Source organism: Harpia harpyja, chromosome 9, assembly GCF_026419915.1.
Source record: "Harpia harpyja isolate bHarHar1 chromosome 9, bHarHar1 primary haplotype, whole genome shotgun sequence".
In the NCBI taxonomy this organism is placed as follows: Eukaryota; Metazoa; Chordata; class Aves; order Accipitriformes; family Accipitridae; genus Harpia; species Harpia harpyja.
In genome coordinates this window covers 31,157,352-31,170,479 of record NC_068948.1, presented here as the reverse complement: position 1 = coordinate 31,170,479, position 13,128 = coordinate 31,157,352, and the positions used below count along the sequence as shown (strand labels likewise).

The following is a 13,128-nucleotide window of genomic DNA, read 5'->3' as shown; positions in this document are numbered from 1 at the left end:
GGTGCTGGTGGGTTTGTTTAGCCGGGAACCAGAGGAGGAAGGGGCTCCCTCATGCATTTCACTTCACTCCATTGATTATTATGGGCTATTTATCTGGGCATGCCAGTGGGTGCAGTGCTCAGAGACACTTTAATAGTGGGAAAATTTAATTCAAAAAGCCCAAACTATGTGCTAGGCGGTGTTTGACTGTTTACCTGCTAATGTTTGCCAACTGCTATCTCATTAACTGTACAGAAAATATAATTGATATTTCTGTAGAGACATGACACTTGTGCCTCTGCTGAAACAGGAAGGCTTTCTCAGTGCTTCATATCACTCCCGTTTGCCGCTTTCCATAAGCGATACTGCCTCATTTTGGGAAGGAATCCAAGAAATAAGAGCTTACTAGAGAGGCCTCTTGAAAGTATGGGCAGCTTTATGTCAGCCTGGGAGCTCCCTCGGACACAAATCTTTTGGAGGAAAGAGTGGATTCTCTGCCGTTTGCAAAAGGGCCACAAATGGGAAATAAAATGTTTGTGCAGCTCTTTAATGTGAAAAACATCTATTTTGGAGCACAGATTCTGTGTCCAATCTGGGTGAGACTGAGCAGGCTGTGTCTAAGGGGCTGGCTAGAAGAACGCAAGTGGCTGTTTTCAGAGGGATCTGCAACCCTGACCGCTGAGTCGGGGCATGGACTGCTCTGAGCCCTGGTAACCGGGAAGTTCCTGGTCAATGCAGGGAAGCAGCATTCTTGTCTGCAGTGCACTTCTCCACATCTGACCCCTGATGTGCTGTGACTGAGGGCCTGCATAATGCAGGAGGGTGCAGAAGATCCTCTCCTGCTCTTTGCCTCTCTCCCATCCACCAGCAGGGCACTGGTGAGAAGCAGTGCAAGTCTGCCATTTTAATTCCTGCAGGGATAACAGTTACCAGCTAATTACTGCCAATGCTGCACCTGAAATCTCACTGTAGGCAGTGTCATTGCACGCCTTTTGAACAGGTATTTTTGCCACTGCAGTCTTTTTCTTCCCCACACCCAGTCAGTGTCCACCAACAGATGGGCAAACACCGCTTTCCTTGAAAGATGACCCAAGGCTGAAGGCATCCTGCATGGCACTGGGGCATTAGGGTGAAGGGGCATCTCAGCTGGTTAAGTTCTGCTACCAACAAGCAGCAGAAGACATGCGGAGCTACACAACAGGGGGTAACCAGAAAGAAAATAAGCAGGATTTCTGCCAGCAGAAGGAAGCAAGTATTTAGGGGAGAGCATGCTCTGAGGAGCCATCCTCAACCTTCCAAACCTGAGTTAAGCAGATATTTCTGTATACCTGTCTACAAGAAGAGCTATCCCCTCAGGACACATTGCAAACCTACAGGAAAGAAGAATTTCTGGTTTGGTGGCTTTGTGTCCTCATGCATTTCTGTTCTTTATTTTGAGTAGATACTGGGCTCCACTAAATAGAGGAAATCTGTGCAGTGCATTACTGTGTGTTGGGGATGCTGTGAAAAATGGCTTTGCTGACATGGCCGCTTCTACTAACGCTATGATTCCTGGTGTTATTTCTTGCCATAAAGCCCATTGCCTCTCTTTTGAGATTTGCATATAGTTCATACATAACAAGGCTTTTTTTTCCCTGGGATGAAATCTCTTGAAATCTGATCCATGAACACATCTAAACAGTAGCACTAACAGGAAACTCGGAGATATGGAAATGTAAATGATTCCCCAATCAATAAAGATAATTATAGTAAGAGATAGACTGACATACAGTATCTTGAGGCTTTTTTCCTTGTCTTCCAAGGGGCTCCCCAGAGGCACCACAGACACTGGTGAATGTCTTTCCAAGGCTTACTATGGTTGGGGAAAATTGTTCACTGAAACAGGCGCACGAGTGACACTGCCAAGTTAACAATGTGCATGTTGCAGCTGAAGCCAAACTTCTCCAGCAGACTGGGGGCAAGGAATACGAGTGCAGTCATTACCAAGGGATTTTCAATTCTGTAGTTCATTTTTGCATTGACATCCTATTTTTTGCTGTAATTATAGACAGCAGGATAAAGAGATCAGCATTATTCAACTGTCTTCCTACCTTTTAAAAGATGTCACTGATTTTGTCCAATTAGCCTTGGGTTTTAGCAGACTCTAAATACAAACTGCTGTCAACTTTTGCAGAACCCAGGAGAGGTTGATTTCCCCCCCCCCCCCCCCATTGTTGACTGTCAGTGAATACCTTGTTTGCATGTTTCTGGAAGGGCTGATGGGGCAGGTCACACAGGATTTTATGATGTGGCCAGCTGGTCTCCCTCATGGTACTGGGAGCAAGAGAGTGGTACATCCTTGCAAGAAAGTGCAGAAAAGCCTGAAATGGGAACGGTGGAGATGAATCAATTAAACACACAGCAGCTTTCTCCGAGTCAAGAGCTTCCTAAGCTGGGTCACCATGTCCCTCTAGCCCATTCTCCCCATGACACCCCTGCTCTCACTCCTGTGTCCAAAGGGGTTTCTGTTGAACGCAGCACTTGCAGCTGCCGGCACTCGACTGATGGTGGGGAACATGCACAGCCAAGTCCAGTTTGCACACAGACCAGCCGTGACTTTTCAGTTCGATCTTGATGAAGTTGCTCTTAAGTCTGGCTGCATTTCAAGAATATTGTCCCTTGTGAACAAACTTCACTTACTGTCTAGCGTTCAGCTGATTATCTTTACTTGGAAGAGGAACTTCTAAACTTTCTCAACAAAGTTCATTTTGTTTGAACTAGTGAAATAATTCCTAGTGCGAACTCCAAGAAAGACCTTTTAAGTTTTCCTGCTTGAACCTCTGTCCATCACATGAGGCCTGATGGACACTTACGAGGTCATCTCCCCATCTGCTTTCAGCTCCTTCAAAAGACACATCTGACAACTTTGACGCAACCCAAAACCCAATGCATATCTTCCTCCATTGCACTAGTTTAAATATATATATATATATGCTTGGAGAGGAACGAAACTGTGAATATGGTGGTTAAGGTCATGCCATTAAGGGTGGTTAAGGTCACACCATCTGACACATGTCAGATGAAAAGCTCGAGTAACATTATTCAGCCAACTGCTCGGTGCAGTTTTTCATCCTTTCTGTGGAGGGAACAGCCTGTTTCCCATGGAGCAGCTCTCAGTAGAGCGAGTCCAGTCTTCCCCAATTGTGGAGCAAGGGAATGTGTATTTCACGTAGTATGCAGAATAACTATTCACCGTTAACAAATGTGGCACATACGAAAATGCCAAACTTCACTTTCCCTTTCTTCCAGCTCGCAATCATATTTAATGGAGGAAGAGAGGAAATTGCTTTTACCCATGCTCACTCGCTTTGTGTTCTCCCTGGGATGAGAGGGTGCTCTTGAAGCTTGCTTTGGAGCAGTACAGACCTTGCTGTAAGGGACCAGGCTCTGTTTCACAGGTGTTGCTCAGGGTCAGCCCTGTGCCCTGGCATCGGCAGCCTGCGCTTTCTGGGGTGTGGGAGAGGCTGTGCCCTGGCCTGCTCCCGGCTGGCTCCAGCCCTGCGGGGTTGCTGTTCTGATGTGTTCATACCATGCCGATAGCAACTGATAACTCGGAGCACACTCCAGCGTGTGCACGAGGCTTGCACTATTTCTGACTTCAAAGTACAGATGGCTCTGGGGTGGCTTTTCTTGGCACCTCCCTGCAAAACCTAGAGAGGGCATCTGCTGAAAACAACTGCTTTGCAATAGCTGATTCCTCGCCCTCTCCCTCGCAGGTGCTCCCATCTGGATTGCCCACTGACCTCACAGACTGCACTGTGCTGGGTTAAATGCACTTACTTTAGTTATGTACCTCCAACAGCTTCAGGCAACAAATGTATTTCATGCGCAGTCCTCCTGTACCTCTCCTTGATGTTCTAAGGCAATGAGAAAGAAGTGTTAAATTTGTTCTTGGCTACTTTTCCTTGCAACTCCCAAAGGCACCGGTTACAAACTGAATCAGTTATCAGCTAGTTAGGCTGGCAGTTCCCGAAGGTACTGCATGAATACTGATAGGGACCCATGCATTATTCAGTGCGAAGAGCAGAGGAAAATGAGCAACACGTCCAAAACAAGAACAGCAGTGGCAGTAAGGGAATAATTAGCGAGCTGTCACTTGTCCCTGTCAGTATTCCCTCCCTTAACACATGAGGGAAAATAATAAAAAAGGGTAAGATCATCTTGCAAGCTCTGCTCTTAAATATGCAGCTGGTAGGTTAAAATACAATGATAAAGGGGAGAGGATAGAGAGCTCTGATACAGTTTTCAAAAGATATGGCCTCCATTTCCATGGAGACTATTTTTTTTTTTTTTTTTTTTTTTTAGTCCCACAGGCACTGGGTTGTACAATAAGTCCCTGCCTTAAATATCAGCCCATGTGCAACAGCATGAAAGGGATGTGGCTCTAACATGGGGGCCTTTCCCAAGGAAAATATTTAGGGTTTTTTTTCCCCTCCCTTCCTACAAAACACAACTGAAGTGAATGTATTTTAGAAAAAAACAAGTTCACTGAAATTGGCTCTGCTGAACAAGTCTGCAGCTCCAAAACAAAGCATAGGAGTGGAGGAATCCTGCTAGCCAGGGCCTGTGTGCCCTGTGCTATTCCCCCAGCACAACCCCATCACTTCCTCAGCTCTCCTGAGAGGCTGGATATATCGGGGAGGCAGCTGAAACTACAAACTAGAGAGCTGAAATCAAGTTTATCTGGAGTAAATTATTAACTAATTAAGCAGTTTGTGGATTGATGAGAACAGAGTCGTTCTGCTGTAATCTATTAAAGAGCCCCCAAAGCTTCTCACGGAGAAGCAGAGACTGGAGCCGGGCGCTGACGCCCACAGGGTGCAGCTGCCCTGCTGCGAGCAGGGCTCTGCCCGCGGGTTAGCAATGCCGGGGGAATGGGCGCCCGTGCCCCGTGCAGCCTGCGGGATCTGGGTCCCACCGGGTTTCACAGCCTGGACCGCAACAGCAGAGGATCACTGTGAGCAGCGCCTGTGCGTTGTGCTGGTGGCAGCCTGCGCCGTGCTCTCCTCTGAGTCTTCCAATGCCTTGGCCCTTGCAGGTGCCTTGGTTGGGCTTTCGTTAGGACAACAGCGAAGATGCTGCTGCACAGAAAGTCTCTTTCTCCGCAGACCTGAGCGGGTCCATTTGCCTCTGCAACAGGCACTCCATCTTTGCCTGCAGCAGCCCTCAGAAAGCTCCAGCACTGCCATGCTAATTCCAACCAGGGAAGGGATTTGTGCAATGCACAGAGAGATTGTATTCACAGCAACGTTAGCAGTGACTTCCCTAAAATATCCTGACATGGATCCCTCCAAACAATCTGCCACATCACGGCAAAGCTGCAGAGCTGATCAGAACGGGGAAGTGAGCAGGTCTTCAAGCATGTGGCCCACCACGGATCTGAAAGTGTCAAGATTCGCCAGCAGATTTCAACCCTCTCACACAGAAAACTACCACGGAGATCATTGACAGCGACTGCAATGTTTAGAAAACCTATTAATGAGCCCAGCTTATTTCAGAGATCTGTAACACTTACATCATTGAGGACCCACTTCCCTTGTTCTCTGCCCTGATTTCTTAAAAGGAAATTTTTGGAGAAACCGCAGGCAGCAGCAGAGTTCTGCAGGGAGCAGGGCGGAGGGGTGTGGGGTCCAGGGTCCTGCAGGAGGGACAGGGGAGCCAGCTCTGAAAATGGCGCTAAGTCAAAACGAAGGGAAAGAAAACAAGGAAAGGCTGGAAAGGCGTTATCAGAAGCATCTGCAAATGGCGCCTGTCCAGCTCCCCAAAAGCCAGGAGAGGTTCTTCAGCAACCCTCTTCCCGCACTGGGAGAATGTCTCCTTTGAAGTCCCCTCTTTTTCCCAAAACATATTTCATTGTTTTTCCCTGCTTCTGCCTAGCAGCCAGTGGGATAACAGCTCTCTGTATATAGTCTCATGCTATAAAAATGCATGCGAAGCAAAGCGTTTTCATGTCAGGTTTTTATAAGCTCTTTCTAGCTCCTGACTAATCTGTGCCCAGCCCAGACTCTGACATGCCAGAGTTCCCTTTGAGATCATGCCACAGATTTGCACAGATGACTCTGATTGACACAAGATGGTATAGATAGTCCCCCATTTAACCATTATTCCAGCACAAATTCATGGGAAGTTTTTTGCTCATCAAATGTCTGTCTTGGATGTCCTTAAACCATTGCCTAGGTGGCCATTTTCTTTTTCTATCACATGCACTGTGCGTCATTCTAGGTCTTTGATGAATGATTCGCTGGATAATATATTTCATTCCACAAAGCCTGTGTGTGTACTGGGAGAAGAAAACTGGAGAGATTTCACATCAACTAAACAAGCATCTTTGGTGTCAAGTGCCTGTATTTTTGCATAAGCACCCACAGGTTCTTCAGTCTCCCTTGCTGAATGAGATCCCCAGCACAGATGAATATTCATAAGAAATAACTGGGAAGAGCTGTGATTTTCAGCAAAGCAAACTTTCCTGGGGGAGGAGGAGTGTACTTTCTCTGATGCTTCTCTAGTGTATGTTCAGCCCCAGGTGATACCTTCCAAGCTCCTAAGACAGGGTTAAGAAAGCTGCTCACCGCCGGCACGGAGCTTGGCCCTGAACAGGACCACGACCCATTGCAAATCAGCACTTGTCTACCAAGGCAAGAGGTGTTATGCTGATCTGTCTCCCTGACCTCAAAGGAGCCATGCTAACTTGAAACCAGCCCAAAATCAGACGTGTTATTTTTAATTCATCGCTGCAGGACAGACCCTGAGCTCCAAAATCCAAATTCTAAGGGTAAAAGAGATTTCTGCCCTGCTCTAGGTTGGTTTTGGTTGCTCAGCCCTTTCCATTCAATGCAGTTCATTTTTCCTCCCATATTTCCCTGCTGCGCAGACGGCAGGGCCGGCTCTGCTGACGGTATCATTATTGCTGTCACATACCTGTTACTGACAGGCAGCGGGGAGCACCGGGAACCTGATGTTCTGCCACTCCTTGCCCAGCTCTTTGCATACCCACTCGGAATTACAGGACCTTTGTTTTCCACCCACTGGAAGCAGCAGTGGTTTGACTGCAGGAGGATGTACGATTTAGCCAGCGGAGAGTGAATAATTTGGCACGGAGGATTCCTTGTTATTCTGTCAAGGAGTCTGTGTGTCAATCGATGGGCTAACAATTATGATCAATGTCAACAGGAAAAAACAAAAAACCACCATTAAGCAGTCAGTAATGTGCACAGGCACGAAATGGCCTCGCTGCTGCCTTCCTGCGGCTGCCACAGCTGGGTTTGCTGCCTGGGGAGAGCATCCAGGCAGTGCAGGCTGGGGAAGGGATGGAGGCAAGGTCACAAACCCGGCTCCTCCTTCACCAGCTAACCCTTTGCTAGGTCCCTTCTTGCCACTGTGGATTCTAATTACCAAGATGCCGGATCTGGAGTTTGCTGGCAGATCCAGCACACCCTTTGAATGTTGCACGAAGGCAGTGCGTGCTCCTGGACAGAGTCTGGGCAGGCTCCAGCGCGTGAGCGGGCATCTGGGCACTGACTCCTCTGATGGCAGCACTGAAGCAGCTGGTTCATAACCCTGCTAAAGCCACTGTGACTTCGCCAAAGACACTGAGCCATGACATGCTCTGGCATTTTTACACTTGTGATCCAGTGCCTGAGACACAGCCAGTATGTCAACAGGCTGGAAACCCTGGGGAGCGCATGGTCCTGGCAGGACAAGGGGACCAGAAGGGCTGCTCAGGTGACCCTGCTTCAGCAGAGCTGAGCCCAGGCTGGTACTAGTGTCCGGCTTTTGAAGGACTGCTCCTCTGACCTCTCTGCGGGTGCCTGCAGCAGCCAGATCCCTCCCCAGCTCCTACGAGATGTCCTAGTGCTGGTGACCGCAGCAGCTCGCACAAGCGATGGTTGCTCCTGGGTTTTTTTGTAGAGCATGCCCTCTGTCTACTGGCATCCCAAGCAGCTGAGGCTCGATGGGAGCGTGCGTGTCGTGGGCTGGCAACACCTCCTGTAATTAATGCAGCTCAGACACACCTGATGTGCCATTTGAGGGAGATGCAAGAGCATTTCAGAAGAATGCTTGATGCCCTCTGTCACTCAGTGCCAGGAATAATGCTCCTCTCTGCTGTCACACTACACTCATAGGATGTTGAATTAAACAGTGGGTCTTTTGATGCTGCTGAAGTAACTGTTGCATTAATTATCCATAGAATTTGCACATGCACCTTACATAGTGGAAAAGGTGTGCTTCCCCAGGACTAATGCATATTTGAGTTCTCAGCCCCCCTCCCTCCAAATTGCCCATCAAGTTGCTCGGACTTCCAGAATGCATTGTGCCGACTCGCTTTCATATTGTTTATTAATGAACTGAACCTTGAAAGTATGAGATCTTTGCCAGAGGTTATTTTTACTACCACGTTAGTTAAGGCTGAGAGTATTATTTTACATGCCAATGAATAATTTACCTGCCATTAAAAAACTTATTCCAAAACAATCATCAGCACTGGCCATCCATTACCTGTACAGCTGCATGCATGCAGTGAGAAGATGCTGAAAGTGGGATTTCATGTGTACAGTGTGTTTCCTGCAAAGCTGCAGTGGAAGGAAGGTCTCAAATGGCTGTGTAAAATAAAATGTCCACAGCACCAGAGTTTTCATGAGGTGTGGCTGAATCTTGAAGTTTATAGCTTAGAAACAAAGAATAATTGTGATATCACATTTTTTTTGCTTGTGCTTTTTCTGAGATCTCTATTTTCCCCTTAGATTCTCCACACCTACTGATTATTTATAGCATACCAGAACTCGAGCCTTATAAAATACCATGCATGACTTCTCCTTGCACTCAGTGCTAACAGAGACTAGGCACTATTGGTAAAAGATTTAACTTATTAATAGAGTAAAGCTAGAACAAAGCTCCGTAATTTGGTATTAGCTTTCCCAACCTGATTGTGTTTATTTAGAAAGCAGCTAAGACACAGGCACGTGGGGCTATAAATCAGCAGAAAATCAAATGCTAACATGTAAATAAATTGCAAATCAGCTGAGAAATTGGTTTCATTTTGAGACAATAAAGCATATTTCTCCTGTACTGATTTTATAAGGTGCCCCTTAAGAATTGTAATATTTCTGTGTGGTAATGATAAACATTAGTGAGTTGCTTTAGAAATGAAAAAATGGCAACCCTGTGGGGATTTGAAAAACATATGCACTTCAAATTTGAAAATCCAATTTAACTGTCCATTATATGGAGAATAAAAAAAGGTAAGGATAGGATAATTTTGCAGTTACACAGCATTTGACTAAATCTGATTCAGGGATGACAGCTACACTTTAAAAGCTACATGTCTGAATGTAAGGAGACAGCAAATCATTTATTTATGATTGTAATCTAGCTCCTGTCTAACAAGTTAACAACTGTGCAGAGTGCTCCCTGAGTGGAGGCAGCCTGTGTAGGCTTGTCAGTTAGCACTTTTTAAAACACTTTTCATAGAATTTCTGTAAAAAAATAAAATAAAATAAAATAAAATAGACAAAAGAGAGTCCCTGTCAAATTTACCAAAACAAGCAGATGTTAAAATTGCAAAAGTTTGAAGAAACAAATCCTGTTCTTAATTTCATACAAAGCACCTTTTGCAAAAGGTATACGATAATCAGAGAGGCAAACACAAAAGATCCAGTTGCTTGCACAAACCTGCACTTCGCGCCAGCTCTGCCGTTGGACCCGAACACCAACCCACCGCTCCCATCTGTGGGCTCCTGAGGGACCCTCAGCCTGCCAGGCACTGGGCTGCAGCACCGCGGGGCTGCTGTGGCCAGGGGTTCCGTGCCGTGCGTGCCTGGCTGCTCCATCAGGCATTCCTTTGCTTGAGGTGTCACTTTTTTGACATCGAGGTCTTGACTCCTGTACCCATGTCCATGGTATTTTGCAGTTGGTGGTGCCCATAACATACTCTGTCCACCAGTTTCCATATGTCTTGACCTCGTTCCAACTGGACATTGGATCAGTGATATGTTTGTAGTTGTACCTGTCTCAAAGTGAAGTGTTGATGTAAGGAGTTTTAAGGCAACTAAATCACCTGAGCAGCTATGAAGAACTATGAACGGGTAGTATTTACCCAAGAGCTCTAATGTGATATAAGTAATCTAATATTGATATTATATATTCTCTCATTTTAAATCCTCTTGGTACCGAAGGTCTAGAAGGCGATTAATGCGACAAGTTTTTCTGAAGAGTGACAGGGAAGAGCTGTTGTCCGTGGCCCCAGTGTCCACATCAGGCAACCTGGTAGACATGATCACAACACCTAAGACTATCTACCAGCTGGAGAACTGGGACAAACGGGGATAAAGCCAGTATGGCATTGGAGGAGGGCATGCTTGGCAAGACAAGCCCTTTGGGTTTCTTTAGGAGAAGCTGACAAGTGCGTGATGGGGAGGCATTTGGCAAGGTCTTCAGCAAAGTCCTTAAGAAGGAAACCGGTCCAGCTGGAGGCAGTGGCTCCATGCGGCATGGCTAAAAGACAGCATCAAGGAATCAAAATAAATTCCTGGCTTTCAGAGGGGAGATTCATGGGATCCGTGCTGGAGCCAGTGCTGCAAGAGGGGACAGTAAATGATCCAGAAAAGGGGTGAGATGGCAAAGTTTGTTGATAACACACCCTGATCTGTCTTTCTAAAGGCAGGGACAGTTGCAAAAGTTGCAGAGATATCTCGCTGGAGTGAGGGGCTGGGCAGAGGCGGGTGACATTCAAGGTAGATAAATGTAAGATCTTGAACTCCATGGGCGATGTAGAACTGGAAATCTCATCTTTATGTGCATGGAGGAAACTATACTGATGGCCAGCACTCAGGAGTAAAAACTGAGGCCTGCAATAAATAACTCTATGGAAACACTAGCTCAACATCCAGCAGTGGCCTAAAAACAAACCAAATACTGGGAATTATTAGGGGAAAACAAGGGACCAAAGAAAGAGCACCATGCTGCTGTAGACATCTGTATAGCCCCTACCCTAAATCCTGCATTATTCTGTCTCTACCCCGTGACACAAAAACAGTGATAGAAATAAGAAAGGTCCAGAGCAGGGCCCCAGGGATGAGCAAGGATAAAGGCAGGATTTCCTGGGTTAAGGCTTTTCAGCCTGGAAGAGAGATGTCTGAGGAGGGGTACAGCAGAAACCTGTAAAACTGGGACAGTGAACAAGGATTTGCTGCTGGTTGCTTCTTACCATACAAGAACAAGGGGTGTGAAGGGGGATCGGCAGTTCGTTGGAGCCAAGCAGTAAGGAGGGCCGGTCTCCCATGCGTAGTTAAACAGGAAATATCTTTCACCGATATTGTGAAAGCTAAAATTTACATGGGTTCAAAAAGTTACTGGACAAATTAATGGCAGAAAAATCCATCATATATCCATGCACAGACATTATTTCTGGCTCTGAAAGATCTTGAGCCATAAATTACTGGAGGTTAATAGAGTATCTGATGAAGTATCATTGTTCACTTGCTCTGTTCTTATGCTCTTCAGTGGGTGTTTGCCATTGCTTTCTCCCAGAGACGAGCCACTATAGCTATTTTTATGCTCTTAACATGTTCTTTTACCAGTTGGAGACATATCTAATGTTCAACATAAATCAGACGTTCTTGTTTGATGTGACTTGTCTTGGCCTCCTTGAAGCCTGTGGCTACATGCCCATTTGTTTCAATGGGGTCTGGATTGTACCTGTTGCGCTCAAATGCAAGCACATACCCAAAGGCACCCAGTGCCATGCTCCTCCAGGCTGTCCCCTCTCTCAAAGGTAAAGGCAGCCCTTTCCTGCACCCTGCTGTCCATCCCACTTTAGGGACTATTTCCATAAATGGGTTCCTCTTCTCAACTTTTTGAAAGAAATATCCTTGGTCTGACAACATCCCCTGCGAGTGTGAGCCGTCAAGCCGCCCCAGGGATGCTGTCACAGGGCAGTGTTGTCTCTGCACGGAAAGCTGGCCAGAGGCGGTCAGGTTTTTGGAAGTCTCATGCTCATTCTCTGTGTGTTAATGGGAAACCAGCCATAAGACCTGGTTTCATAAGCTTCAGTGATGGCAGTTTAGACCGGACTGCCCCCAGTTTAGACCGGACTTTACACTGCCATATATGTGGTGCAACAGTGGCTTCTTGTCAGTCAGAGGGTGTGTTGGATCCGACCTGTGGATGCCTGCGGGGACTTGAGCAGGTCCAGTTCCACAACCTGCTGTGCCACCTTCTGGTGTTGGCTGCCTCTGTTATTGGAGCGGGGAGGGAGCACACATACCCCCAAGCTCCCCGCCGACAGTGCTGCTGGTGCTGGGGCGGCTCCGGAGGTCACAGGCACCCCAGGGTGTGCAGCCGGGCAGGCTCATCACCCTGACCCTGTCCTGGGCAAAGGCCCGAGGGAAAACACCTTCGCATAGGAACATCTGCGTCTGAGAGGTCAGGCACACTGTCCTCTTTAAATTCAATCAGCACTTCTCGCTTTGAGAGGGGTTGGGTTTTTAGAGCCGCAGAATAAGGCTCACTCCTTACTTTGTGTTTTCCTGACTTTTGTTCAGTTTTTAAAAAGAATAAGGCTAACCCCCCCCTTGTTCTGATCATGTGACATTGTGTGAAACCCCTTCCTCCTGAGCAGAGGAAAGCTACTTACCTTTGCAAAGGTGTCTGTGCGTTTGTACGCTGTGCCCTTCTCCTCCGCTGACGGAGCAAACCTCCCTGGGTGTCTCCCAGATCACAGCAGAGCTGTCCTGCAGGTGCAGAAAGCCGCTCCAGATGTGTGCGCGGAGGCAGGCTGGCTGCAACCCCAGTGGGAGCTGGTTTGTTTATTGTGCGTGAGAATTGCAAGCAACTAAACCAAAGGGGGAAAGTCTGAAATGGTGGTTGTCAGATAGTATCACCCTCACACCCTCTGCTGAATGTTAATAAGTGTAAGTAAACACAAGAAGTCTCTGCCTGTTTATTTATCTTGGATTAGGTCAGTGGCTGAAAATACACAGTTTTGCTTTTTCAGATAAAGTAATTCTTTTCAGATAGAAAATGCTGGGTTTGTAATTCATGGTTTTCCCTTTTTTGATGTAGGGGGAGAAATGTAACTGCAGAGTCTTAGTGATGCAGGTAAAGCTTGGTTGT

The 13,128-nt window shown here is 46.8% G+C and overlaps 1 long non-coding RNA gene across 2 annotated transcripts; it reads right to left on the bottom strand.

Moving 5' to 3' along the window:
• Window positions 1–765: 765 nt before the first annotated feature.
• LOC128146181 (uncharacterized) lies at window positions 766–12,795 on the bottom strand. Of its 2 annotated transcripts, none has more exons than XR_008236701.1 (3): window positions 12,650–12,795; window positions 3,799–3,875; window positions 766–2,339 (listed from the first exon to the last, which is right to left on the bottom strand). It is a non-coding gene; the product is annotated as an uncharacterized LOC128146181 (long non-coding RNA). The 2 variants fall into 2 exon arrangements; XR_008236702.1 differs by lacking the exon at window positions 12,650–12,795 and adding an exon at window positions 5,534–5,635.
• Between the last annotated feature and the right edge of the window lie 333 nt (window positions 12,796–13,128).